General features: G+C 35.1%; 1 protein-coding gene and 1 long non-coding RNA gene across 6 annotated transcripts in view; both read right to left on the bottom strand.

Moving 5' to 3' along the window:
- Positions 1–21374, bottom strand: part of LOC118445764 (telomerase-binding protein EST1A) — a 130737-nt gene that overhangs the window by 82119 nt on the left and 27244 nt on the right. The window lies entirely within an intron of this gene.
- LOC146873311 (uncharacterized) lies at positions 10024–11787 on the bottom strand. The gene is made up of 3 exons (XR_014982389.1): positions 10819–11787; positions 10460–10754; positions 10024–10372 (listed from the first exon to the last, which is right to left on the bottom strand). It is a non-coding gene; the product is annotated as an uncharacterized LOC146873311 (long non-coding RNA).

The following is a 21374-nucleotide window of genomic DNA, read 5'->3' as shown; positions in this document are numbered from 1 at the left end:
GCTAGGAAAAGAGAGTAAATAGGACGCTAGGAGAAACGTGAATTCTCCAATGTGAATGTCTTGGAAAGTATACGTATTACACGGAAAAAATTATCACAGAATTATTTATTGTCTTGTATTTTATAATTATTAACTTATCTTGTGTTCTTTTTCGAAAATTAAACGAGATCGGTCAGAAAGAATTATTTTATTCATTCTAAATGGTACATTTTCTCGCTAGCAAACGAGCCAATATTAATAATCTTATAAATTGTAGTACGTGCTGATCATCGAGCGATATTTGCGATTAAAGTGGCGATCGTTTAACGGCTCCGTAATTAATTTGCAAATTATCGTTTATTTCGTGTCCTGAGAAGATTATCCGTCATTGCTTTTCATCTCGAAGGACAGTAATACTAAGAGTTAATCGATTGATCCTCATGTCTTTATACTCTTCTACTTCGAAAAAAAAAAGAAAAAGAAAGTTCCATAAAATATGCTACCATATGACTTTTATAATTAAGTCTTGAGATTAAAATTGTATCTCGAAGTAATTTCAATTGAAGGATATGACAATTGTTAGATGATAAATATTACAATACATAATTTATAAATCTTTTTACTAATAATTCATTAAAACTTATAAGATAAATAATATAACGTAACTTTTAAATAATAAGAATTATTTTTAAAATAATCTTTAAAAATAAATGTGAATCTCTTAACAGGAAACATATCACTTCTTAATTCGATTCATGTTTTCTCCTCTGAAAAAAAAGATCAAAAGCTATAAAAATATCGATATCTGAAAATGAGAAGGTGACATTCGCTGAAACAGAAGACAAGTTTTAAGACGAACACGTCCGGCCTGAATGATGATCGAACAAATGCGCCGTGGACATCCTGTCTTCGCTAGAAATTCCTGTTACCATATATTGATGCGGGAATACATCAACCGCACACAAACATCGAAGAATATGTCCACGGTGCCGTCGCTGCTGTTCGTTCACCCGACCTTGGCAAGGTCATGCAGCTTGGATAAAAAGAAGAGAGGTAGAAGCATGGAGAAACCAATGAGAAAGAGTGAAAGAAAGATAGGAGAAAAGAGTGAAACGAGAGGAAAGAGGATCTAATCAACGCCCAACGTCATGCTTCAGGGAGCATCGTACGAGAAAAGAGAGAGGAGGGAGGGGGGGAGATTCTGCGGAGCTGTAAGGAAAAAAAGGAAGATCGAAAGGATGCGAGAAACGTAAAATAAGAAAGAAAAGTAGAGTAAGGCTGGTGTAAGACCTGGAGTGGTGTAAAATCTATCGTGTCAATGCTCTGCACTATACACGTCGCTTCTTAAAAATATCGAACATTAAGCTTTGATGGAATTTTCGGCTGCATTTTCTGTTTATGAGCAACATCTGTCTTATTCTTTTTTATGTTCTCTCTCTTTTGAGTACTTTAAATATACCTCCCTTTGAACTCTATACTTTTCGCATTAAAAAGAAAAAGAAAAGTACAAACAATCCATAGGATTCGATCAATTAAAAGAAGACATTTTTACGCTTGCTTCTAATTCTAAATTTAGCCCGCAATGATACTAAAATTAATTCTGATGTTATTTCATTTTGGAGAAAAGTACCTATAATATTTCTTTCCAATAATTTATGTTCGTCAGATATGTGTATGTGTGTGTCTACGAAGTAATTTTAAATAAAATTTTAATAATAATTAAAATAACAATTCCAATCATGTCAAGAACACGAACGATTTATAAGAATTTTAATTAACGAAGTGAATTAAAAATGCATTTTCTCAGCTATTGTTTCAAATAACGGATCGTGATCAAAGACAAAACATGAAGTACATAATATATACGCAATAACATTTTTAACGATAGAGATCATGTTAGGCCAAACTCACGCAATATTATTATAAACAATAAAAATAAACAAGAGAAGATAGACAAAACGTTATTTTTTAACTCGGTAGGTAGAAAAACATTAACTCGGAAGATCATTGTACGATGCCAAAAAAATCAAAAATAAAAGAGAGAACGAAAGGATAAAAAGCGAACAACTTGAAAGGACGTAATCGCGGGCAAAGATGTAATCGCGAAAAGGACGCGGATTGCATGGAGAAGGTCGAGAGAAGGCTACAATTCGAATACTACTCGGGAGATGCAGGGCTTATGAGATTACGTGTGGTTCGAACAAACCCGTTTTTGCCCATCTTACGACGATCCGTATGTATACCTCTCTTCGCCTTCTCTCGAATCCTCTTTAAGTTCCTTCTGCGTGTGTCATTTATGCGTGCAACCCAGACGCCGAGTTAAAAATAACAGAAGCCATGGTATTTATAGCAAACCACCAGTGGCGCCACGTATATATACGTTGTAAGCCATTTTCTTCCCTTTCCTTTTCTCTCTCTCTCTCTCTCTCTCTCTCTCTCTCTCTCTCTCTCTCACCATCCTCCTACCCCCCCCCCTTGGAGTAATGAAACGTAATAACGAAGACCGCACGAGCATCTTACCTCCGATCTTGGAAACATTTAAGTTACGAACGCGTTCATGCTTGACAATTATAAATATATACGTGTGTATGCACATGAAGGACATGTACATATACGTACATATGTACGTGCGCTTTAAGAGGAGCAACGAGTATTAAATAAATCTAAAGATCGCTCCATTCATTAATTCTATAACCATCCTACGACCATTTTGTATCGCTTAAAAATCACATCGTTATAAAGGTACTTAGAAGAAGAAAGAAGGAGAAAGATAAGATTAAGGAGAAGGGGAAGGGGAATAGTCGAGACTCTCATATTATCTCGGAAGATCAGGATTACGTGCCCACCGAAACCCGTTCTGCGTCCATCCTCGAGAGCTACCGAACCTTTCTCATGGCACCCTGCAGTTTCATATCCCTTCTCCCATTCGCGGTTTTAACCATCCTTTGCTTTTTCTTCGCATCGCACAATTCATAGTTAATCATGTATCCCAGAAATAAAATCTGACAAAGCTTCACTAATTTTTTTCTTCTTCGGTCCTTATAAAAGAGTTTTATTTAAAAGTTCTTGTTTTTTCTTTTAATATATCCAATATAACCAATTACTATTGATTGTATTTTATAAGTAGCACAAAACACCGAAAAGAAAGAGAAAGAAGATTTGAAACAGATCGAACAAACGCCCGTAACTGTGCAACCTACGATGCACGCAAGCACAGGTTAGCTGAAGTGGAGCGATGCGGTACGTTAGACGAGGAAAGAGAGGGACGGAGGAAGAAGCGGGTGCATTGCGCTCGGCCAAGTGGCCTTGACGTGGGCCGAGTGGCGAGGGCAAGGACGACTGCTCGAGGAAGATCTCTTCTCTTTTTATTCTCTTCTTCCCGCTCCCTTGAGCGCCAGCCACACGGCAGCATCAAGCACGACAACGTGGTAAGTAACCGCGCCCGACACACTACATTCACTCTTCTCTCTCCCTCTCCCTTTCCCTCTCTCTTTATACATACTCATATGTATGAGTGTATATATATATATGTATATATATATATGTATATATATATATGTATATATATGAGTGTATATATATGTATATATATATATGTATATATATGAGTGTATATATATGTATATATATATATATGAGTTTGCATATGACCTATGATACTTCTTATAAATTCTTACCCCTTTCGGAGGACTAATGCGGATTTGCTTCGAGCAAAGCGTATCATCGACATATAAAAAATTGCTTGTTAATCTATTTGTATTTTTTCTGTTTCTATCAACGTTGTTGATAAAAGAGTACACGACTTCATATTTTATATTATACAGAAAAAAAAGCGTTCTTTCGTACATATATATTCTCTAAATCCGACATATTACAAAGATCGAAAGTTAGATGAATCATGGAGTTACTAAATTTTCAATGGTTTTCACCATAATTCCTAGCACTTAATTTATATCGACTCTCGAAACATCATTTTTCATGACTCATCCTTTTTTAACAGTGGCGATTAAAGAATCATCGAGAGGGTCATCATGTTAGTCGGGTGTTAATGACATGAAAAGTTAGTAGTATAAAATTACGGATGAAAGCTTGTGACTCAATAGAGAAGGAAAAGAGCTTCGTCTAGCTCGAAAGGACAATCCTCCGCAGCATACTCTCCATTCTTCTTCCAGCGACAACGAGATCGTCGTCCCTGAGAGCAAGAGCTGGTTCCTGAAGTCGTTCGAATAATTCATGACGTCGCGATCTTGCACGCGAGAATAGTTTATCGAGAGGGCTGCTAGGGTAGAAACGGGGAAAGGAGAAAGGTTCGATCGAAAATCGATACACGTACCGATAATACACATACGTGTACAAACGAGCTGAGGGAAGAGAGAAAGAGAGAATAGGGTGGGAAGAAGGGATTGATCTTATCGCAGGGGTGGGAATAGATGGACGTAGATTGAAAAGAAAAAAGAGATAAAGAAAGAAAAGAGTGAAATCCATACAACATCAACCACCGTGAGTGCACATTGACAAAGTATAAAACTTTTTTACCCTAACCACACCTAAATGTCGGCTGCGTGCGACCATAAGGTTCGAGAATGTTTCAAATGTCAGCCCAATGATTCATGACCAAGTCCAAGGCGACGTTCATTTGTCTTGGTCTTCTTCTTCTTCTTCTTCTTCTCCTCCTCCTCTTCCTCCTCCTCCTTCTTCTTCTTCTTCTTCATCTTCTTTTTCTTCTTCTTCCTTTTCTACTTCCCTTCTTGAAAATGTTTGACTGACAATGATACTGGCAGATACAACGTCAAAGGTATATATAGTTTTCTGAAGATGTCCGAAAAATGACGTTCAGGAATAAAGGAAAAGAGGAAAGAACAAGGAATAATCACTTTAAATTACACATAGTGACTTTGAGAATCGTAGTTAGAGTACTTATGCATTCTCATTCAGCTTTAAGTTTCTACGTTCTTAAAAGAACATTCATCTGATAAATAGAAATTTAAGAAAACTTTGGAAATTATAACAAAGAATAACGTTATTATCGAGCTTGATCATCGAGTTCAGTTCGATGATATAGCCGATAGAAAAAAAATCGAAGATGAGATATTTAAATTTTGCGATTTTAGCATGTCGACAAATAAAGGTAAGTTCGTACGAGTCGATGGAACATCTGCCGGAGGATTTAAACTATTGTACGTTTTGTAACAAAAACGTACAAGTGCGAAAATGGTCGGAAAGAAAGAAGCAACAGTGCGGCGTGCCGTCAAGGTACTCGAAGATGATATATTTGTTTTGATACATATTTGCAGAGGAGAGTTATAATTCGCGCCTCGATAGCAAACAGAGAAATACGTTTCGGTCTTACGACGATCGCGTGCCCATCTTTCCCAAGGGCAATCTGTTTTCTCTTGAGGAGCGAGTGTATGTGCAAAGAGAAAAGACACGAACATTTCTTCGCAGACTGACCGAGTAAAATCCCTCTTGCTTGTATGGAGCCTGTTTGTTCTTCGTCGATCGGTACTCATCAGGACGAAGAAAAAACTTGGTCGAGTCCGACTAATGAACTGGATTCATTTTTCTTGTCCTTTAGAAATAAATTTGAAAAAGGAAAACTGGACACATCGTCCCGATAATGAAACATTTTTCTAAGAAACATTTTTACTTACTGAAAAGTAATCGTTATTAAAATTAACATGATTATTAGATTCAAGGTTGGAAATGTTTCGATAGCAAGCTTTTTAATACTCCAAGTTATTTTCAGAAATAAGAGTATCTTCAAAGATACAAGCGAAAAACGGAACGAGATTCTCTTTTATTAGTCATTACGAATGCGATAACGAGCGAGAAATGACCATAAAGGTAGTTTTAATGATGCGTGGGATATCATAGATGTAGCCGGTAAGTATACAACCGAGCCTAAGCGTAAAAAATACTTGATGATAACGATAATGTTGAAAAGGAAAGGAAAGACATCAAGATAAAGATTAGCAGGAGAAGCTCTTTATGAATCGTTGAGAATTCATGGTAAAAAATTAGATTGACTAATTAATTTGATACCATTAATAGAGACTTCAGAATTAACTGTATGATCGTGAGCGAACTAACATAGGACAATATCAGTGCGTTACTCCGCGTCGTGAGACCGTAATAATTATAATCAAGATTAGACAATGAAAACGTATTGCATAAAAAATACATTATCGCTAACTTTTGAAACAATATTAACACATTCTTTCTAGAATTGAAAAAAGAAAAAAAAAGAGGAAGAGAGAGAGAGCGAGAGAAAGAGAGAGAGAGAGAGAGAGAGCGAGAGAAAGAGAAAGAGAGAGAGAGAAAGAGAGAGAGAGAGAAATATTCCCAAGCAAGCAAGCATAACTGGCGCTTGCATTTAAATCGCTTGGATATTTTAACTTCATTAATTTATTATGTACGTACTTGTTACACAACGAATACGCGCTGCTCTTGATTTATTGTCCCTGCTAAAACACTGTCCGGCTCGCGCCTCGATAAATCTTCAACCCTTTGGACAGGAAGAGGAGCAGGAGAAAAGAACAATTACTCCGATGCCCCCTGTGTGGAAAAGAAGCAGTAACGTTCTTTTACATCGTTTAACATATGAGTGATTCCTAGAGTAGATGAGGAAGAGTAATCGGAAGACATTTTCTTTTGAGAATAGTTTGAGCTTTCGATCTCAGCAGCAGTAGTATGTCTACGATATATGTATCTACATATACCTATATATGTATAAGAACGATAGGAAAAACGAAAAAAAAGACATTTAAAAAAAAAAAAGAAAAACATCGGATATATTATAAATTAGAAAAAGGAAGGAGAAAAATCGAAATTAGAAATGATCTACCAGACGAGACATGGTCGAATGTTAATTTCAGACTCGATGCACTTTCTTAAGCCTTGTACACGAAATCGTTGCCTCTTTTCCGCAATGGATATTACAAGCCGCGCCTTTGAGTGATCGTCTCCTCCCTCTCCTCGTCTCTCGCTAGCTCTCACCCACCCATCTCCTCGCACATCGCGTCCAACCTCTCTGACATTAAAATAATTTAATTTAATACCCGGCAATTCCGCTTATTGCCATTGCAACATCAATTTTAATAATAGCCATCTCGGTGAGATCCTCCCGACACCCTCTGGGTTTGCATCTGGACGATCAACCATCACCGAACGCTTCCTGCCATCTTAGTCTCGGGAACTTGATCGAGCGTCCTTGTGCGTGCATCTTCGAAACCAACAACACTCTTCCTAGTAAGAATGCTTTCGGCGGAGGCAAGAAATCGTATCGATAAATTTCTGTTTTTTCTTTCTTTCTTTTACGTTATTTTGCAAGAAATTACAAAACGTTTCATAAATTCGATTTGCAAATAGAAAATCTATCGGTTGAACGGATCCACTTCATCTCTATCGGTTTCTTCGATAGAGTCTTAACCGGAAACGGAGGAAAGGCCCTTCATTAAACCTGTACACAGCCGAGTTTTCTGGCACAGCGATATCGACGATACTCGTCGAGTACGAGACGTTAAATTACGTGATGTCTGAGGCAAGGAGAGAACGAGAGCAAAGAGAAGCAGATACCGGACGCGCATTTATATCGGTGCATTAAGCCGGTGCAGTCCACTTCTATATACTCCTCTATACGCCAATTGTACGACGATTACGCGTGTACTTACGGACAGATATAAATCGGACTGATATTTTAGAAAGAACTTCCCTTCGTTTTTCTTCTGCTTCTCTTTCTCACGCTCCTCCTTTTTCGATTTCTCCAGTCAGAAACCTCAAAAGAAATTCATTTTTTCCGTTTTCGATCAATGCTCGAATATAAATTCTCTCGTATGCTAAACTTTAGTGTAATTCATCCTACTCTTCAATAATCCTTTATTCACCTTTTTGTCCTTCGAAATCTATTCAGATTCCCTCACTAAAGTGCGATCAATTCCCGTTCCACATGCAGAAACAGCAACAGCAACAGCAACATCAGCAAGGACAGCAATAATGGCAACGCAGCGGCAGCACCAAACAGCCCGTAGCTACTTTTGTTGCTTCTTCTTGCGGACAGATGGTAGCCGGATCGCGTTACAGAAATTACCAATTACCTATAACATGCAATTTCAACCTGCCCTCGCTCGCTCTGCTATCGTATTAATATGCGGCAGTTACGCGGCAGTTACGTGGCATGACCGAACTCTTCTCTTCAACCCCTTTTGTAACATGATACACATCTAAGAATTTCAAGAATACCTTTCAACGTTCTCGCTTTAGAAAATTAAATCTTGACACGGATATATCGATAGTACGAATGGAGAATAAACAGAGGGTAGATCGTGATTGTTAATTATTCATCTACTCCAGTTTCTATTAGATCAGTACACATTGATCTATGACTATCAGAAGTCGTTAGAATTAGATCGACAATCATTACTTTCTATTCGTGATAATAGGGAATAGATAATTTGATAAGACTTCCTAGAGCATTCATCGATGATAGATAATAGTCAAAGGAATCATCAATTTACACACTCGCAAAAGCATAATGAATTGGGCAAGTTCGTTCCTTAAATTTGTTAACAACTATAATGTCCAAGCTATCTCTTTTTCGTGATAACGTCGTTATTAGCTTGTCACCATGAGCTGCTCCATAAAATACTGCAAATTGTATATGTTGGCTTTTTCATTGTGATTAAACACATATACTATCGTTTATATTTGCGCTTAAACGGTGCTCGAAACGTAATAAGAGCCAAAAGTTTATTACTTAAAACCAATCTAACAGCTAATCAAAAAGACTATTTTCGAGACCTTTTTTTGACACAAAATAAATTTTTTTTTTTAACATTTTTACTGGCAAAATAATGTACATATACCAAACTAATTTTTTCTAAATTTTCATTTAAAAATAGTATGTACTGTAATCACAGTAACTAATGACATGAGAGGCCTCCAAAAATTAAAAATACATAGATGATATTCTAACATTTCAATAGAAACTCTGAACAAAAAAAAAGAAACAAATATTAACTTAAAGTTGTACGTAAGAATTTGAAAAAGGCGTAATTTTTTACAAAATAATGAATTTTTGGAGGATAAGTTTCGAAAATCAGTAAAATATTTTATATTTCATTTGATATTACAAAGATTATTAATTATTAATTATTAATTATTATTATTTGACATATAATAATATAAGAATCTTTTAACTTACTAAAAATTTCTAGTATGATCACCAAGAAAATGATTGATAAGCACGATTGATTCGTTGTCAATCAGCACAAAATAACACGATCCCTTTTAGGAGAAATTTGTCAACGTTCAATCTATTTGGAGTAAATGAATATTATACTGAACGAATATGTCAAATTCATTATTACTAAATGTCAAAAAAGAAAATGAAATATAACAGGACGTTTTCAGTTTATCGATTTCCTTCGGTTCTCAAAATTAAATGCTGAAGGAAAAACGCCGTATTTTATGAAGTTGACATTAATACCGCTTCCGAAACGTCGAGAAAATTTAATTACGGAACTGCTTTCGACGAAACGATAGAACGTCTAATTGAGAATTTCCTGCATACGCCCGTTAACGAATGAATTTATTACGAGAAGTTATTTTCATTACTTGGACGACGGCGCTCGATTGTGGTTACTGTAAATATCGATAGTAATGGCTGATATACTTATTCTACCTTACGAAGAACGGCGATGCGTACTTACTTTTGGATGTGTTTTATGAGAGTGCAGAGAATATGTCGTAGTATATGTGGCCTAGGCATATTGTATCTATAAATGCAGCATGTTACGTATAATACGACGTTAGTACGTAGAATGTTACGATAATGCAACAGAATGTTATGTATAAGATGTAAGCCTATTATATTTCTTATCCCTTTAAAATTATGAGGATACTTTATGTACAATTGTTTTTTTTTTTTCAAATAAAATATGATAATGTAAATTTCTTTTATATTCATTAATTATAAAGACTTCAACATAAATTAAATTATTTTTCCAAATATAACCATATATTAACGTATAATGTTTAATGGTTCAAGTTGTAAAACATTTGTTTTTAAGCGAATTTTCTCGAGTATATATAATTCGCATAAATCAACAAATCTTCTCCTCCGAGGGTAAAGAGAGAACAAAAGAAGGAAATTATTTGCCAGGGAACGTACTTGTAAGTCAATAATCCCAGTGTAGCCAATGAATTTTGGACCGTACAGAATTATTTCTCAAACACACTGGCCCGGGGCGGTGTGTACTTAAACGTAATATTTGCAATCTCGAAATTTTATATCTCAATTCTAGAACTTTTGATTGGTACTTCGCTCGAGTACGAGGAGCCTCTTCACGTATATTCATACGATATAATCGATTGTAATCGTTACCATTCTCTAAAGCTAAATAACGATATAAAAAAAAAGGAGAGAAATTAAGACATAAAGAATCTAGGTTTCGTAAGTCATACTAATGACTACTGATGATACCTTTTATTCTGTACGTCCCTCGAATTCTATTTGGCATTCTCGACGAAGTATCATCATTAGGGCATCGTTACACTCCATCGTCAGGCGTTATGTCTCGTTTACGAAGGTATGCGATAATACGGGTTTGGACAAAGTACATGTTTCAGGCCAGTGAGCAAAAAAAGGCCTTTCTCTTTGGCTTCTCTTCGAGTGACGCTTTCCTCATAAAAGAATTTCTTCCGGGTTGAACAAAATTTGGTTAATAGAGTTGAGTTACAGTCTCGGCTTTTAATTGCAGTTCCCTCGATCGGTATAACTTTTAAAACGAATAAAATTAATAGTCAAGTATAGAAAGTAATAAAAATAATTATTATATTTACCGTTTCCCCAACATAAATCATATTTTTAAAACATTTCCATTTATCTTTACGCTGTTTACTGATGAACAGCGAGCTCGGAATATTCCAAGGAATCTGATTCGTGTCTCGAAACTGATTCTTATATATGAGGAAGATGACTTCACAAATGCAACAGAAGGATCATTGGGACTGTAACTCAAGCTCGACCTTGTTTGCATAATGTTCGTTATACGATACTTTCTTAAGAGAGGTTTCTTAAAAGAGTACGAAGGAAGAATGATTCGATAACGCAATTTTCCAATCTTCGTTCCTGTTTTTTTTGTCTTTCTCCTTTTCCTCGTCTCCTCTTCATCATCGCCTTCTTTTTTTTCTTTCTTTTTTCACAAATATAGTTATTATTCCTATTCAAAAGTCAGACTACTTCTTTATCTTTGCTTAATTAAGAAATCGGCAGGTAATCAGATGAGATTACGGTTCTCCCAAATTTTAGCAGAAAGTAACTCGCGAAGAAATGGGATTAAACGCGTAAGATAATTAACATGACTTATTTAAACATTTTAAATTTTAACAGAGGAAGTGTCAGATACGACATAAACATATGAGAATACATAATTTTCATAAAAAGCATTTGCCTTCGATTTTACATTTAATTTTCGAAAATCCGAAAATATCTTACGAATCATTTTACGTAAACTCTCCGAACAGAAAGATGTGAAACATGTTAACAGGCACGTGCTCGCGAAAGACCGTTGATGCCTATCGAATTTTCTCTCGAGACAACCATATTCTCTTTTCCGGGGAAGTCTCGTACATCGTATAAACCACCGTTCGCGGTTTATTATTAATAGGACGACAGGATCGCAAGGCATTACGTGAAACATACAGCTCGTCAAGCCGTAACTGGTTCTGTGCTGAAGATAGACTCCCTCATCTATCTCCGGCGACGCGCCGCGTACGAGAACACGAGCGGTCGGCAGCAACAGCAGCAACAACGATGCTGCTCTCCGAAAGAGCGAGAGAGATAATGAGTGAGTGAGTGAGTAAGTGAGTAAGTGAGTGAGTGAGTGAGTGAGGTAGAGAAAGAGAGAGAGAGAGAGAGAGAGAGAAAGAGAGAGAGAGAGAGAGAGAGAGAGAGAGAGAAAGAGAGAGAGAGAGAGAGAGAGAGAGAGAGAGAAAGAGAGAGAGAGAGAGAGAGAGAGAGAGAGAAAGAGAGAGAGAGAGAGAGAGAGAAGGCTCGGTACACATCACCGACTCGCGATGATGGCTCGCGAACTCATGGAGAACGGCTGTGGGAAGAAGTGGTAAGGAGCGCCAAGTGGGAAAATGACAAATTTCACTACATTAGGAACGGCGCCGTGAGTATAGACCATAACCTACGGAAGATTATGCGATCTCGAGCGAGAGAAGAGCTACCAGAGAGAATGACTGCTTTGAAATTGGAGGAAACTCTCACTCTTTTGTATCTCAAGAAAAGATTTCTTTGAAAGAACCATTTGAAATTCTTATGAAGAAAAAAAAAAAGTGAAGATATAAAAGAACTTTTCCGGACGTTAATTCCGCGTTCCTTATACAATGAAAAAAAAAAAAACGTAATAAAAAGAATCATAGAAACAACCTCCGCGTGGTTTCGTAAAGGCTTAATGATCCTTGAGAGCATTAATCGCGGAGAAAAAACTTAGAAAGAAGTTAATTGATATATTTTTTATAAGTCTTTATTTCATTTCATATTATTTCATTAAACTATTTCATATATTATTATTATTATTTCATTTATTATTTCATTAAACTATTTGAGATATCATCGTGGAATTGATAGAAATTATCTATGAGAATGGAATATAATTATCCGAAGCGAGAATTCATTACACAACAGCGTGTACCTTTAAATCGTTGCGCATTACCGACCAATTACCTTGTTTGACGAAAAACCAAAACCAGGCAGCAAACGAGTCAACCGTGCATGACTCGTATTTTCGTGGTCACAGTGACCAAGTGCGTACAAGCTCATATATATATATATATATATATATATTCTCTTGAAACTAGTGGTCGAGAGGTCTTAGAGTTCCGTGCAGACTCGAATCGATAAGCAGACCAAGCGAGGTAACAAGAAAATAATCGGTCTTCCGGAAGATATCTAAGTGCGATCTAGCCATCGCCATCGTCGACGCTGTCGTTGTCGTTGCCGTAAGTGCCGTACGTTCCTCTCCTTTACGTAATCCATCTCGCACGCAATTTACTCGGCTGAAAGTAACCTATCCGTAGCCGATCTCGAAGAACGATTCTTCTCCTCAACGTTCATACTTTTCTTTTTCTCTTTCGAGCACATGAACCTCCAATCAGATTCGCTTAAGCTACGAACAAAGTATTACTGACCCGCGTCACTCTCTCTCCTTCTTTTCATCCTTCCTTCCTTTCTTCTTTTCTTAGTGTTCTTACAAAATTCCCTCTCGCTACGCGTAAAAAAAAATACGCATCTGACCCTCCATGACACTAAGAAAGATAACATCTCTCGAATAGCTTCGAGGACGTGGTACACGATGCGACGTGCGCTCAAAGATACGAATCCCCGAGAAGTGAAGTGAACTTCATGCTCGACCAAATTCACGAGCAGACTCTGAACGTTCGATTCCAGCGAAAAGAAGTTGCCTTCTCGTTTTTCGGTACGTGCGTTTCTTTCTCGATGCTTCTGAACCCGTCTCGACTTTCGTCGCGCTTCGCGCCGAACCGTGTCTAATAACAAACCAACGCCAATCGGATATCTGTGAATAATTGAAAATGTCATGGAATATATTACTTTAATTAGCGTGAGGGACGCGTGCCGGTACAAGAAGCGTCACCAATGCGGCGATATCGCGGTAGGATTCTTTTCGAGGACATGAATCGAACTCTGTCAAACAAATTTGAATACATATAAATGTTCTGATTTTTGTAACAAATTTCGAAATTCGAACAGCGCGAATGTTAAGCTTGAAGCACGTCAAAGATAGATAAATTAATTAAATTTGTTGAAATCTCGAACGAAGATGCTATATGAACAAATAGATTAAGATAAAATAAAGGTGAAAGTGGAAGAAAAGAAAGATGATCAACAAAATGAATTTTGTGAAAGAACAAACACAATAGTTGTACATCACAAAAGTACCAAGCACGGCAATCATTGAATCTGCCAAATGTATTTGAACTTTATTTGATACATCGTTCTCGTATTCATCGACGGCATAACTTGTCCAAAAATTACACTTTGGTTTAAAAGTATAAATATCGAAATTAATCGCACAAGACCGAACTAAAGTTGAAATTATTCGGAATGAATGTAATTTAATTGTATAATAAATAAATATATATATTCTCGAAACATGCACAAATTATATGCACAAATAATACAACTATTGATGCGTTTTATATTAGATATTTCAAAAACTACCATGTTAATAGCATTTTGATAGAGATTTTTGCGGTGACTATTTAGATGTGCTATAATAATGTTAGAGTTTTTCAAAGAGAATGACTACTGAGTAAAAAATTGAAGAAAAAGGAAACAGAAAGGAAAAGTTATGTAGGTGGAATATGAGAATAAAAAGGGATGAAGAAAGTGAAGCAATAATATTTAAGTTGGAAGATTAGTTGGAAATATGTCCGGATAGAGTTTATTTGAACAATTTCATGTGCGATCATTAATATGAACTAACCTGAATCGCAACCAAGTTATGATTAAAAAATAAATAGTTTAGCCTACAAGTCTATTCCTTCAGATATTCCGAAGAACTAAATAATTACGAATATATGTAAAACATATATAAAATAAAAATTGAAACATATTGAAACATATATAAATAAAAATTGAACATAAGTTCTTAATCATAAGTTCTAAATAAAATAAGTTGAATTCTCTAATTAAAATAAGTTGAACATAAGTTCTAAATAAAATAAAAATTGAAACATATTGAAACATATATAAATAAAAATTGAACATAAGTTCTTAATCATTTTGTCCATAGAATCTAATCAGCGAGCATTTGGCTAAATCTCAAGATCAAACATCTAGTGTCTCATTAAAAATAGTTTTGAAAAATTCAATATCTGTTGGATCTCCGAAGGTGTATGTGCGCGTTTCTACAACAAAAATAATGAAAAGGAAAGGATAAAGACCATTGTTGTAATACCTAAAATTTGATCTCTATTTTCAAAGACAAATATCATCATAGGTCGTTTCGTTCCTTCTCCTCTTCTTTCCCTCCCCTCTCCCTTTCTTATAATTTTCTCTCTTACCCTGAGAATAGATTTTCGAGATCCATACTTTTCAATAACTTATGCCAACGAAAGACTCCAATTCCTGAAAAACAATTCGTCACATGCCGCTTTCTTAAATCAACCCATCTTCGTAGATTCCGATCTCTCAAATAAATTAAGTATTCAAATTTCTAGCCTAATTCACGATATCCTCCACTTCTTATTTTTACGTTTATCTTTTTATTCAACCATATGTATATCCCCCGTAATTTCTACGAAAAGCTGTTTCTATCGTGATATACACAAACTATATAATAAAGATTTTCTCATTTGTAAGTAAATACGTATAAAACTATCGTATCGATTTTCGATTGAGACAAAATTCGATAATCGAATATGGAAGAAAAGCTCCCTTCTCTAGAAAATTGTGTAGGAAGGTAAATATATAATGAATAAAAAAAGAAGACCGTGGCAATGAAGAGATTGTAAAGTCAGATTGAATCGTTAAAGGGGAAAGTATTCAACGCTAAGAAGGAAGATTTTCGATGTCGATACTCAACTAAGGAAAATGAAGGAACGTATGTACACTGCGAGTACTTATATTCTTTGCAGGGAAATAAAAAAAGAAAGTCGAGTTATCCCTACTTACTTGGTACGACTTAATGTGTGGATGGTACAACAGCAGGACTTGGATGCAGATGATCCGAAATTATAGACATTAGGGACATTAGCCCCAGCGTTATACGATTCTTCATTTTCTTCATCTTTCTCTTTTTCTTTTCTTATATTTTCTCTCTCTCTCTCTCTCTCTCTCTCTCTCTCTCTCTCTCTCTCTTACTCTTGTCCGTAGTGTATCTTCCTTTTTCTTTTCCTATTTTCCATCATGCGTCCAACATCTCCGACCGCTTGATGCACACCTTTTCAAACAGATAAGTGATTTGAAGTGCGCGTAATTTGCGGATTCGCTTCCATCAGAATCCTTCGTATCCCGTGGCTTTATTAGCAAGCATCATCGAGAGTGTATCCCCGTCATTGTCCCTTATCGCGCATTCTTATCGAGCTGAATCGACCTCGAGAGGTCCTTCGATTGAGCTTCCATCCTTCGCTGCCAGACTACGTAGAATATAATTTCTCGTCTACCGTCTGGGAATTTTTTTACTTTGCGATCGTCTCTTCTGCTCCTTATTCATCTTATATATCCACTGAACGTATCGTCTTCTTCTTCATATGGAGGTTTCTAATTCAGTACGAGAACCCAGTTACGGCCAACCTCCTTACTCTTTCAATCAGAGAAATTATACTTGATCTTATCTCGATACGATTAAGCTATTTCGTTTCATATAAAAAACGAATGTGTCTTCGTTCTCATCGGATATTTCTTGAATTCTTCCATGCGCTTATTTTTATATTTTGTTAGATTATCGATCGGTTTTGAATCTCTCATGAATTCCTGAATAAAAGTCATTAAAAAAAGCTCATAGGTACTTCAGTAAAAGCGAACATTTAAGAAAAGAAGACACTCGGGAGAAGAATCGTTAAAATATTATTTCAAGAATAAATATATTTAACGTAACGATAAGAAAAAAGAACGATTATCAGAATAACTAACCAAATAGGTATTACTAGATTAAATTCATATTATTTGCAACCGAATTAAAAGCGCACATATCTTGATAATCATTTAATTCTCAATTTTTTATTTCTCATCGCTGAACAATTACCAAAACTGATCAGTAATTGAGAAAAAAAAAATTTTTGCTGTATCCGTAGAACAAAGATTGCCTCCAGTCGATCGCTTTGTTCTTTCGCTCTCAGCAGCAAAGACATAACGAACCGAATCAAGGATAATTATATACAAAATTAGAAGGGAATTACCTGCTTCTGTCTATCTTATTATCGTAAATATTGTTTCTCTTTCCTGATATCAGAAACAGTTACGCGTAATTAGAAGAACTTAGAAATGAGTTCCTATTTGAACCATTTGAACAAGACAACGATGCAGTCTCAATTATTAAATAATCAAATCCTAATATTCATTATTCTACCGTTATTTTCTCTTTCGTCATCTTAGAATCTAAGAAAATGAAGTATATCAAAATAATAAATAGAGAAAATGATAAAAAACAAGAAGATAAAAATATAAACTTGCTGTTTATAAGGATCAGGTTGCATAATTTATACATTAAAGCAGAATCAAGCGTCATCATAGCAGTCGTCTCCTTTCAGAACCACTTCCTTGTTTGTTCTTTCGATCTATCGATCAATCGATCTAGAAGCTGTTCGTTCGAATGAATTTGTCGTCCAATTATTCCAAATAAACTACTACATATCTATGGTACTAACAGAACCCGTAAACGGATATTAGTCTCTAATGACATTTCGTTTATAATACACGTATAATATAACATACGTAGCAGAATAAATATTAATGAATGAATGTTTCTGATTGCAATAAATGTATTTTGTTTTCACAAATTTCGCTCTATCAAAATTTATCATATACACATGTTCTACCATCTTATGTTAATTCTTTCTTCTTACCGCCTATTCTTGACTCAACTAAACTTGTGTTCTGTCATTCCTTTTATTGATTGTAAGATCGTAATCCATAATGATAAATATAATTCTTGATCGACTATTCTTATTCTGTGATTAACTTAAATTCAATGAATAATATTTTTAATCTATAAATCTCATTAACGCAAATGATATCTTTGTAGAAACAACTTCTTCAAATTAGTCTTAAAAATTTATTATTATATTAGGTCATTAAGTATGAAATCTCCGATTTGAAAATGAAAATTTAGTTTATTACATTTCAAGTAAGAAGTAGTATAATTAATCAAAGTATAAAGTAGAGCCTAAACTATCGATAGTTTTGCCATCTTAAAGGTAATTTGTTAATACCGGCAGCGAAGAAGTCTGAAGAGCAAACGATGATAAAATCGCGAAAGGCGTTATTTCATATTTAATGACCTAATATTTATCACTTTATGCACCCAGCAAGTTGATATGAAATTATTAGTTTCTACATAATACATGAGAAAAACGCATAAATTATATCGATTTGTGCGGCTAGATATGGTAATAAGATATTTTGGTAAATTATTGATCGAAATGTTACATTAAAGGGTATTAGAAAGACAAAAAAGGAAGAAACGAAGGAAGGAAGACGTATTAGGGCAATTCACTAAAATGCAAGTTTTTTCGATGTAAAAAGAATCTCGAAATCGATAATGACTGAATTATCTAATATAAAAGCTTACTTTACTTGGTAAATAAAATGAGAAAAGGAATCAAGAGAGACAAAGAGAGAGAGAGAAAGAGAGAGAGAAAGAGAGAGAGGTCATGTTCTGTGAAATGTCTGCGAGTTAATGCGGCTTGAAGGACCACAATATTCTATGTAATCGTCTTGTCCTTTTCACCTTTCCTTGATCGAGGTAATCAGCTGCGACTTGATATGCGCCAAATTAATTTTGCATTCCTCATTTTATTTTTAGGAAATCTACAAATAAATCGTAATCAAAGAATTCCATAAATCTAGTTTACTTTAGATATGAACTATAATAGTGTAATAAATTCAAATCTGATATACTCTTATTTGATACAAGTAATATGTTTACGAAAAAGTAGCGCGTATGAAATATGAAAGATAAGTACCAAAATGTTCCGATACGAGTAAGCTCCAGAATTCTCTTTTTATCTGCAGACTGGTAAAAGTGGAGTTTTGGCAAAAATTCTTTAAAAAAAATTGAAAAAATAACTTCATCTTGTTGTAATCGAAAAAAATATGATGAGAAGGAAGAATCAGTTTTACACATGGTCACTTAGATTACGCAAGAGAAAGTTTTTTCTACTATATGTTTTATTGCCTTGAAAGGTCGCGGTCGAATAAATATTTAATTTTTGTAAGGATTAAGTAAGGCTTAACAAGAATTATAATCTTTTCAAGGACCTTCAAAAATACTTAAACATTCAGCTTATAGGATCTTTTCTCATCCTTTTATGAATACGTTCGCCAATAAAAATAATTAACATAAAAAATACACCATCTCCTTAAGCAGCCGGTTTTGCGTCATAAGAACGTAACAGGTCATTTACCCCTTTTCCTAGGGAATCTCTTCATCGTGAAGTAGTCGGAGAAACGTGCATTATCTTGCTTCTCTCGAGCAATATCTTCGGGTACCGTGCTTGACAGTCTCGAGTGCTTCCGATTCTATTGCCGACAAAGTGGATCTGATGGATGTCTCGAGGATGACTCAACGATTTGCCAAGGAAGGAACGAACGAATGAGAGGAATATTTCCTACTTGATGCAAAACGAAGCGCGAAATAGAAGACGCCGCAACGATAAAATATACTTAAAATATGTAAAATAATAATCACCTTGGCTCTATATCTATATCTATATCTATTTTGAAAGAAAAACTCGACTAAAGATTACCAAGGGATACTATTACAATCAATTGAGCCCAACTTCGAGTTAAATGTTCGTTCGGTGAAAGAGATTATTTTGCTCTGTCAATTTCCAATTTGTTTCTCGCGAACAGTCGCAAGAACTTTCCAGGGAATAAAAAGAACTATATATATCGACCGAGAGAGCACGATTATTGAGTAAAAATAATTTTGTTTCTTACAGGCAAACTAAACACAGAATAACGATCGTTTCTTTTTTCTTTTTTAGTGCTTTTTTTCTTCTTTACTAAAACTTCATGGATCAGATAAAGCGCGATTTCTATTATTGTCTTAGAAATACAACAAAGGGAAATACACGTATGAAATAAACCACAGGAATGTGTATGACTGTTTAAGTATGATGAAGATACACGTCCCGACATTTCTCGACATCAGACTGTGTTGACCGCAGACTGTGTTGATATGCGTGCGTAAACTCAATGAACCATCACCGACAGTGTTTACGATTTCAATTATTGGTCGAATCCGATGGACGATGATCACCGTGATAGCGATCGCTTCCTAGTGGCTGTTTACACTATCTAATGGTCACATTCTTCGTTCGGACGATCGTACATGGAGAAGCTACGATCGGATACGATTCGCCATGCTTGATCATCGAGCCAGTAACAGGATAATTAAAGCTCAATTCGAAAATAATAAAGGTTAGATGAACTGGTTCATTAGTGCGGAAGATAGAAACACGATGGTGAATCGAACGATCGTAATTTATCAGGCTGTGATATCGCTGACGCAATGATAATTAATTACTTAGCATTTTTTTCGATTACCTCTACGTGGACGATGAAGACAAGAATGACGTTGATAGTACAATATTCAAATATCGCAGTAATGTGACAGACATAACTATAAAAAGTCTTACAAGTGGAAGAAACTATTGACAATTAATGAATGAACGCAATATCACATTATCGCACGTCGGGTATAATGCAACGTGTAAATAATGCAATTCTTCGATATGCAAAACAACTTCTGTTTTTTTTTTTTTTTTTTTTTTTTTTTTTTTTTTGTTAAGACACATATGGAACATCCTTGTATGTGCTATAAACGTTAGACTAAAGATCTTTTTTACGACAATCAGATACTTTTTCTTAAAATTTCGTTGAATCTTACTTTCTTTATAGATTCCATAGACAAACGCGACTAAGAGTCCATAGTCAACGCTTATTTATGTTTAAATATTTTCGTAAATGCTTAATTTTCTGAAATGTCAGATTGAGCAAAAAAATCAAGAAGTAGGGATATAAACTTGTCTTAAGTGCCATAATAAAATATTATTAATACTAATATTATAGATACCTTGAAGTATCCATTTTTAGTCACAGCGCAGGCACTATTTACAGTTAACTCTTATAATACATTTTTTACTGTTAAACTTTTACTTCCTTTTCCTTTTTCTAATTTTCTCCAGGCGTTTTTCTGATTAGTTAGTCGAAAGCATTCAGTATTAGATTTCCAATACGTGAACATCTATATAACACATTAAAGAACTGCCTCGTTTTTAAATTATTTTAACAGTTGTATATTTAATAACAGTGTATTCCTAGAATATATTCATATGTTACAACTCAACTATATTCATTAAAAATCGTTTCGAACCAAATTCGGGTTCGTGCAATTAATTTCGATCTAAGGATTTAGTACGAGTATTTCAATGATAAAGTATGATTTTAATGGCAAGCTATACCCACCGACGAATATCCAAAGATTATCGAACCGAGTAATCGTATCTAACATGCGTCATTGTCAATTTCAACATTTTTTTACCACTCACGTTTGACCTTTTAGTGGCAGTTTTTGTACTCTTTGAAGAAGATTACGGTATTAAGCGTATCTCTAAAAAGAAGAAAAGAAGCGAAAAGCTTCTAA

The sequence above is a fragment of the Vespa mandarinia genome, chromosome 1, assembly GCF_050613455.1.
Source record: "Vespa mandarinia isolate Hongniang chromosome 1, ASM5061345v1, whole genome shotgun sequence".
NCBI lineage: Eukaryota > Metazoa > Arthropoda > Insecta > Hymenoptera > Vespidae > Vespa > Vespa mandarinia.
This window is presented reverse-complemented; position numbering and strand designations above follow the sequence as displayed.